At 37.8% G+C, this 7,579-nt stretch overlaps 1 non-coding gene across 1 annotated transcript; it reads right to left on the bottom strand.

Annotated features, from left to right (window-relative positions):
* Positions 1-6,489: 6,489 nt before the first annotated feature.
* On the bottom strand, positions 6,490-6,592 carry LOC149842971 (small nucleolar RNA R71). Its single transcript, XR_016431300.1, has one exon. It is a non-coding gene; the product is annotated as a small nucleolar RNA R71 (small nucleolar RNA).
* Between the last annotated feature and the right edge of the window lie 987 nt (positions 6,593-7,579).

The raw sequence follows: 7,579 nt of genomic DNA, 5'->3' as shown, positions 1-7,579 counted from the left end.
AAGTATATATATATATATATATACACAGTCTGGTATAGACTGTGCTCTGCACAGTTTGGGTAAAGACTGTGTTCTGCAAAGTCTTTCTCTCTAAAGACAGAAGTATATATAAAAATATATAAAAGATATATTTTTTTTAGTTTTTATAAATTTTTGTCCTAAAGAATGGACAAAAATAGACTCGATCAATGTTGATCGAGTGCAAAACATGGAAGAACTCGGCCTTGACTCGTTGACCGATTTCGAATTGGCATTGACCGAGTCCGGGCCGTGTCCGAAGCCGCACCTGTGTTGGGGCGTGTCGACTCGGGTGCGGTGCCTCCTTAGCCGAGTCCGTGTGACATAGATATTGGGGTTTTATTTTGGTTTTATTTTGTTTTTATTTTGGGAGGATTGACACACTTCTCTCATCCTTTTTGAGCTTCTTCAAAGATTTAGAACGATGTGATTTAGAAAATGAACTTTTATTTTATATAATTCTAATTTCATTTGGCATCAGATAACTTGTTTGATGTTGTTTTGTATAAATTTCACATACAACAGTCAGAGTCGTCTCAATTACATTATTATTCTCTGTTTCATAATCTACATTCTTGCTTGTGTATCTTTTTTTGCAGCTTTATGGTCTTCATGATGGTGGCAGTTCTTTTAATCCTCACTAGTTCAGCTGATTTAAGCATGTGCTCAACAAGGTTATTGCTGAAAATGGAATTGCTCCTCGTATATATTTAAATTACTAAAAATGAAGGTGCTGATGCAGTTTGTCATAGCTCTGGGATCTTCATTATCGGTTCTCAGCATGCACTAATGCAACTTCTATCTTGCTTTATGATTCATATTATTTTGATCAATCCTGTTACTATTGTAGTGATGATGCATGAATTGCACATCATGTAAACAAGTTTTTCATGCATTTTGTGTCAAGTTTAAGGTTTTAAACCCATGTTTAGATGTGTTTTGATAGTAAGGGGCTATGGTTCGAATTTCAGAAAAATCAGAGTTAAAATGAGAGAGTTATGGCTATTTCAGTGTTTGGGCACGGATTTCGAGGTGGATCAGATCCATATCCGACCCAATTAGGTCAATTGGACCTTGGATCAACTCTTTAAAAGTCCAAAACCCAACCCATACGCCTATCCAGATCCATTTCAAAAAGTTTTTCTGAAAACCTCCCAAAAAGAGGCGCCTAGAAAATATTTTTTTTATAACATTGTTTTTGCAAATTCCAAAAAGTATAAATATACTTTTTAGAGAAGCCCTAGGCGTCTTTGGCTGTGTTTGGACGCCTCCTACAGTGACTCTACACCAGCAGCTCCTTCCTTTCCATCTTTCCCAAGTGTTGGCCATTGAAGATCGACCTATGCTTGATTTTCAAGCATATTTTCAAGCTTTCTTTGGTTTCTTTTCCTTTCTTTCTTATTCCTTGCCGTCTTTTCACCATTTTTCTGTACTTTTGCAGGTGTAGCAGAGGTGGAGACCATTAACCTTGGGCGGGAGTGCGCAACACAACACCAAGGTGAGCCGGCCCTACCTCCATCCGGCTTTCTACACCCTCCGATCGTGAATCGGCTCACATTCCATCATCGGTGGATTTCCAACGTGTAGCAGCTGCAATAGGTGCCGTTTTTGGTGAAGTACAGCATCCTTGAACTGTAGAAGACGTCTACCTCCAGCCACGGTCCGCTCTTCTTCACCCCCCCGGTCGTCGGATCTTCCAAAAGGTAGGTCTTCTTCTTCCTTCTCTTCTAGATAAAACCGATTTTTGTGTGTGGTTTTTGGTTTTGTTATTTTCTGTATGTTTCTTGGTTTTCTTTTTGTTTCAACCTTAGAATAGTATTCGTGCATAGACCAGCACGTTAGACCTAGGATTGTTTCATTGTTTGCATGTTCGAGTACCGATTTTCATCACTTTTCAAGAAAAACGTGTGAATCGGCTAGAGGTTCTTCTAGCCGATTTGGGTTGTCTTATCCAATGTGTGTGTTTGTGTTAGTTCTACAGAAAAAGCCTTCAAAAAGATCAGTTTGAGTTATTTTGGGTGTTGGGGACTTGAAGAAAGGCATTTTTCATTAAAAATCGGCTAGATCCATTCTAGCCGATTTTGATTTATTTTCAATTTTTGCCTTAGTTCGGGTTTTAGCAGCCATGCTGGGTTAATAGACCCTTTATAGATCCGATTCTAGTGAGTTCTTGCAGATCTATTGAGGGTTGAGTCATTGCTTGATTTGGGTGTCTTTGATTTTTAAAGATTTTTTATTTAAATTGTGAAAATCGGCTAGAATCTCATCTAGCCGATTTCTTTTATTTTGTCTGCTAGTGGTGTGTGTGTAAGCTTCTACTTCATACCGCATGTCTGCATATTTTATTGATTTTACAGTGTTGCAAAGTGTGTTGTGGTAGAGTTAGCATTTTAGGACTACTCTAGATAATCGTTTTTATCATTTTGTGTTTTTTTGTGTTTTAGGTCTATTGAGAAAATTCCAAAAATCGAGTCTTAATTCTTGATGTTTTTTTTTTATGAATTCCAGCATAGTGTTGTTTATGTTTGCCTTTGTGTAATTAGGAGTTCTTTTTATTAGATTTTAATTTAGTTTTATCAAAAGTGTTTGATGTTTAGTTTAATCATTTTCTTCTAGGTTGTATTTTTTTTTTTTTTAGTCTTCTTCTTCCCCAAGGAGGGGCGGCAGCCATTAGAGCTCAATTCGAGCTCTAAGCTGTTTTTGGTAATTCTTAATTGCAATTAGGTAGGTTTAATTAGGTTGTCTAGGTTCAATGTATTAGGGTTTATTGTTTTAGCCGTTTTTAGGGTTGTATTTAGGTAAGTTTTGGAATTAGGTTAGCATTAACTCCTAGGAAATCGATTTTCCATTTATGTTCTTTTGTTCCCTAGGTATAATTAAGTCTATTAGTTTAGAAAGTAGCATCCATTGAAGTTGGCGATTTTTGAGAAGGGAGGTAATTAAAGTAATTGAAAATTGGAAAGCTTTTGGAAAAAGGATATTCTTCAAAAATCATGTGAGGCATTTAAGGAAGATTTAAATTTTGAATGTGCATTAATGAAGGAGTTACTCCTTAACTTTGGAAAGTGTTTTGCAATTAAACCAAAATTCCAATCTAGGTTACACGATTTCCATAGAGCATTAAAAGCATTTTAATTCCATCTTGAAAAGCAAAAATCGTGGATTTCTAGATTGGCCTTTTCAGATTTCCAAAAAGGCATTAAAGGCAATTAAGGAGTGTAACTCCCTCTTTAAATGGGGCGATTTTTGAGAATCCAAAGCATTTCAAAGTTTGAACATTGGTAATTATTACATTCCTTTTTCCAACCTCCTCCATTAAAATCGTGAACTTTGGATTAATTGTAGCTTAATTAGGAGGTTACTACTTTAGTCTAGACCTAACCTAGTCAAACCGAGCCTAGGTCGAGTCAACCCCTAGTCTACACCCCCTTTGAGTCTAGTCAAAACCTAGCCTAGCCCAAGTCAAAGCCTAAACCGCATTTAGGTCGAGTCTAAGACCAAAGCCCAACCTTAGTCAAGCTTAGTGGAGTCAACCCTAACCTAAGTTAGGTCAACCTAGTCTACCTAACCTATCTAAGTCAAACCTAGTTGATTCAACTTAGTTCAAGCCTACCTAAACCGAGTTCATCCTAGTCTTGCTAGACCTAAATCCAAAACCCAACCTTGGTTAAACCTAGTCAAAGACCTAACTCGGGTAAAAACTTAGTCTAAACCTAGTGAGTCAAACCGAGCTTACCTTAGCCCATTCGAGCCTAGTCGAACCTAAGTTGAGTCCAACTTAGTTGAGTCTAAGTCAACCCGAACCTAGTTGACTAAGTCTATCCTAAACCAAGTTCAAACCCTAGCCTAGCCTAAGTCCAAGTCAAGACCAATCCGAGATCGAGTCAACCTTAGCCAAACCCAACCCAACCTTAACTAAGGTCAAACCGAGTCCACCTAAGTCAACCGAACCTAGTTGATTAAGGTAACTCAAAACCGAATCCAATTAGTGAGTTAACCTTAGCTCGAACCTATCTCTTTCAACCTAGTCAAATCGAGCCTACCTAATCCCATCCGAGTGCATCCAAACCCAAACTGAACCTACTCAAGTCGAAACCGATCCTAGTCGAGTCAACCAAGTGAAACCTAACCTTAGCCTTCGTTCTTTAGTTAAGTAAGTCATTTCTTATTATTTCTTTTGATTTCTATATTAATTAGTTTATTTATCTAATTTAGTTTTAGTGTAGAAGTGTGTGTACGTATAGCGTATTTATTTAGTATGTATGAAATGTGTTTCATTGTGGTTTGAATGATAGTTAGATATTAGTTAACTTAGTAGTTAGATTGTATTTCATTATTGAGCATAGTTGCATGTCTATTGTTAGTTAACTTCGTTCTAGTCATAAATTGCTTGTAGTGTTTTGTTCGTCGTGCATTTAGTGTTTTCCTAATATTCATCTGCATATACACTGTTATACAATGTCATTTAGATTGCATTAGGTGTAGATTACATTTGATAGGGGGTAAACAGGTTCATAAAGTGAATAGTGCACTCAAATAAAAACCAGATTTTTGCCCTGTCGCAACAGAATTATTTTCTGAGCAAAAATTCTGTGTTTTCCAAATTTTTTTCTTCTATTCACTTTATTAACGTGTTATTTAACTGCAGACCAAATTTCAGTTCATTCGGAGTTGATTTGGTCTGATCTTTAAGCGTTTTGTGAAAACCGCTTTTTCTGGATTTTAAATTACAGGACTGACGATATCCTGATTTTTCCCAGATTTGAAACGCTTATATCTGGAGTTCCAGATACTGTTTTTCAATTCTGTAAAAACTGTCAATTTGTTTAATCTGTCAGTTGCAGAACAGAACAAATTGCGGGAAAATCGGACCTCGTTTTCCCTGTCAAACAGTGGTTTTCCGATAACCTGTCAGATTGCTAGTTTACACTAGTTAGGGGCAGTTTCGTAATTTTCTTAGTTTCGGCATTTTAGGTTTGTTTTCAGTAGTTTCTGTATTTTAGAATTTGCATAATCATCATACAGCATTAGTAGAAGTAATTTGGTTAAGTTTAGAATTAATTTAGTATTTTATTCAATTTTTGTTTGATAAGTAGCATTTGTTTATTATTTTCGTAGAATTAGATATAGTTTTAGTTGTTGTTTGCATAATTAAAATAGAAAACTAACTTTGTATTTTTCTGCATTTTTAGGTTGAAAAGCATATTTAGTTTCCAGGGTTATTATACAAGTGAGAAGATTCTCTAAGTGGCGAAAAGACAGAAATACCCTTGGTGTGGAGCAGAAGACTGAATGCTTGTTTAGTGTTCTTTTAGTGCTTAATTGTAGTTGTATTCACTTTATAATTGTAGATTGCCATTTGATATTAATAAATTAAATTTTCTAGAATTGTAGTTATTAATTCCTGTTCCCTGAGGATCGACCCGTACTTACCACTTTGTGGAAAGTCGGTTTTTATATTTTTGGTTGACGATTTTCCAAAGTTTTATTGAAAATAAGTGTTTTAAAAAAGAGCATTCCAAAATATCAACCAAATTTTGGCGCCGTTGCCGGGGAACGGCGAATTAATTACTTTATTTCTTAGAGTTTAATTTATTATTATTTTGTTTTAGTTAGTTAATTAGTTTTTTTCTTTTTAGTTAGTAGGATTAGTAAGTGAATATAGGATTAACATAGTTAGTAAATATAGGATTCACATATTGTTCTTTTTAGGATTCACTTAATTATCATTCTGCAAGGAGCGATTAGACAGGTGGGTTTTAGAAAAACATAGTTTGTGATTTCCTGTATTTATTTGTTTTAGCATTTTAGAATAGTTTACTTTGTTATTTAATTATTTAGTATAGAATTCTGACATAGCTATATAGCATATTTGTTTGTTTTTAGTTACTGTTATTTGCTTATTTACATTTTAGTATCTGTGCTAGTTAATTTTTTTAGTTAGGTCGTTTGCTTACATCTGGTCTTAGTACCAGTGTATGCAGGGTCGACGAGGTCTAGGAACCCCATTACACCCATTTGTTGACAACCCAGAGAGAATTTTACATTCTCATCGAAGTTCGGCAACAATGGCTGACATGGATCCTCCACCTCCACCCCCAGTTCTTTCACGCCCTCTGCGGGAATACTTCATTCCCACAGACTATGTTCAGGCATCCTGCATTCGGAGACCCGATGTAGGAGCGCCACATTATGAGATTAAGGCCAGCATTATTCAAATGCTTCCATCCTTTTATGGCCTTAGTCATGAGGATCCCTACCGACACTTAGATGAATTCCTCGAAATCTGTTCTACTGTTAAGATACAGAATTTCGATGATGATGCGTTGAGGTTGACTCTATTCCCTTTTTCATTGAAGGACAAAGCCAAGTATTGGCTAAAGTCCTTAGATTCTGTAGAAATAGAGTCCTGGGATCAGTTGCAACAGGAGTTTCTTCGGAAATACTTTCCCATTGGTCGCACGAACCAATATCGTAGAGCCATCACTAGCTTTTCAGAGCTAGATGGTGAGCGCTTTCATGAGACCTGGGAGAGAATGAAGGATCTCCTCAGGAAATGCCCCCATCATCAGGTGCCGAAATGGCAACTGGTGCAGAGTTTCTATGATGGATTGTCTGACAAGAATCGTCAGATGATCGACTCTTCATGCGGTGGGACATTCATGCTGAAGAGCGAGGACGAAGCATGGAGGCTATTTGATACATTGGTCGAGAATTCACTCCACCATGCTTCGAGCTCTCATTCTGATAGAGCCACACCCAGCATTCAGAAGAAAGCTGGTGTTCTTGAGATTGGTCCATCTACTGCACTACAGTGCAAAGTAGACATGATTGCTCAGAAGCTGGACCAGCTTCTCTCAGGACCATCCACTACACAGCAGGTGTGTACTCTTTGTGCCAGTCCGACACACGAGATCACTGAGTGCCCTTCAGCAGCTCAGTACCCTGAATTTGTTCAAGAACAAGTTCAGGCAGCTCAGGGTTACGTCAGACCGCCAAATAACCCATTTTCATCGACATATAATCCGGGTTGGCGTAACCATCCCAATTTTTCATGGAAGAATCCACAGTCTTCTATACAGATGCCTTCTTCCTCTCAGCCAGTTCGGCAGCCATCTTTTACTCAGCCATTTCAAAGACCGAACTATGCTCAGTCTTCTTCTTCTTCAGTTCCTTCCCCGATTCAGCAGGAGTCTGCCCCGCAGACATCTTTTGAGGAGAGACTTCTCCAGGCATTCCAAGAGGTGAAAACCTCTAATCAGAATGCCTTCGAGAAGTGTAGCCAGATTTTGAGCTCGCATACGCAGTCCATTGCGAAGTTAGAGTCGCAAATGGGACAGTTAGCTGAGGCTATTAGTAGGAGACCCGAGGGTACATTGCCGAGTCAGGCTGTCATGAACCCGAAGGGTAAGGACCAGATGACTGGAGGCCTATTTCATACTGAGACACAGCAGCAGGCTAAATCAGTTATGGCCTTGAGGAGTGGACATGAGTATCACGTCGAGAGCAGAGAGCGAGAGAGTAGAGAGAAGATAGAGGAGCCAGAGACCATTGTTTCACC

Source organism: Nuphar pumila, chromosome 3 (assembly GCF_984573655.1).
Source record: "Nuphar pumila chromosome 3, dmNupPumi1.hap1.1, whole genome shotgun sequence".
NCBI lineage: Eukaryota > Viridiplantae > Streptophyta > Magnoliopsida > Nymphaeales > Nymphaeaceae > Nuphar > Nuphar pumila.
Note: the sequence above shows the minus strand (reverse complement) of the source record. Positions and strands in the feature narration are given on the sequence as shown.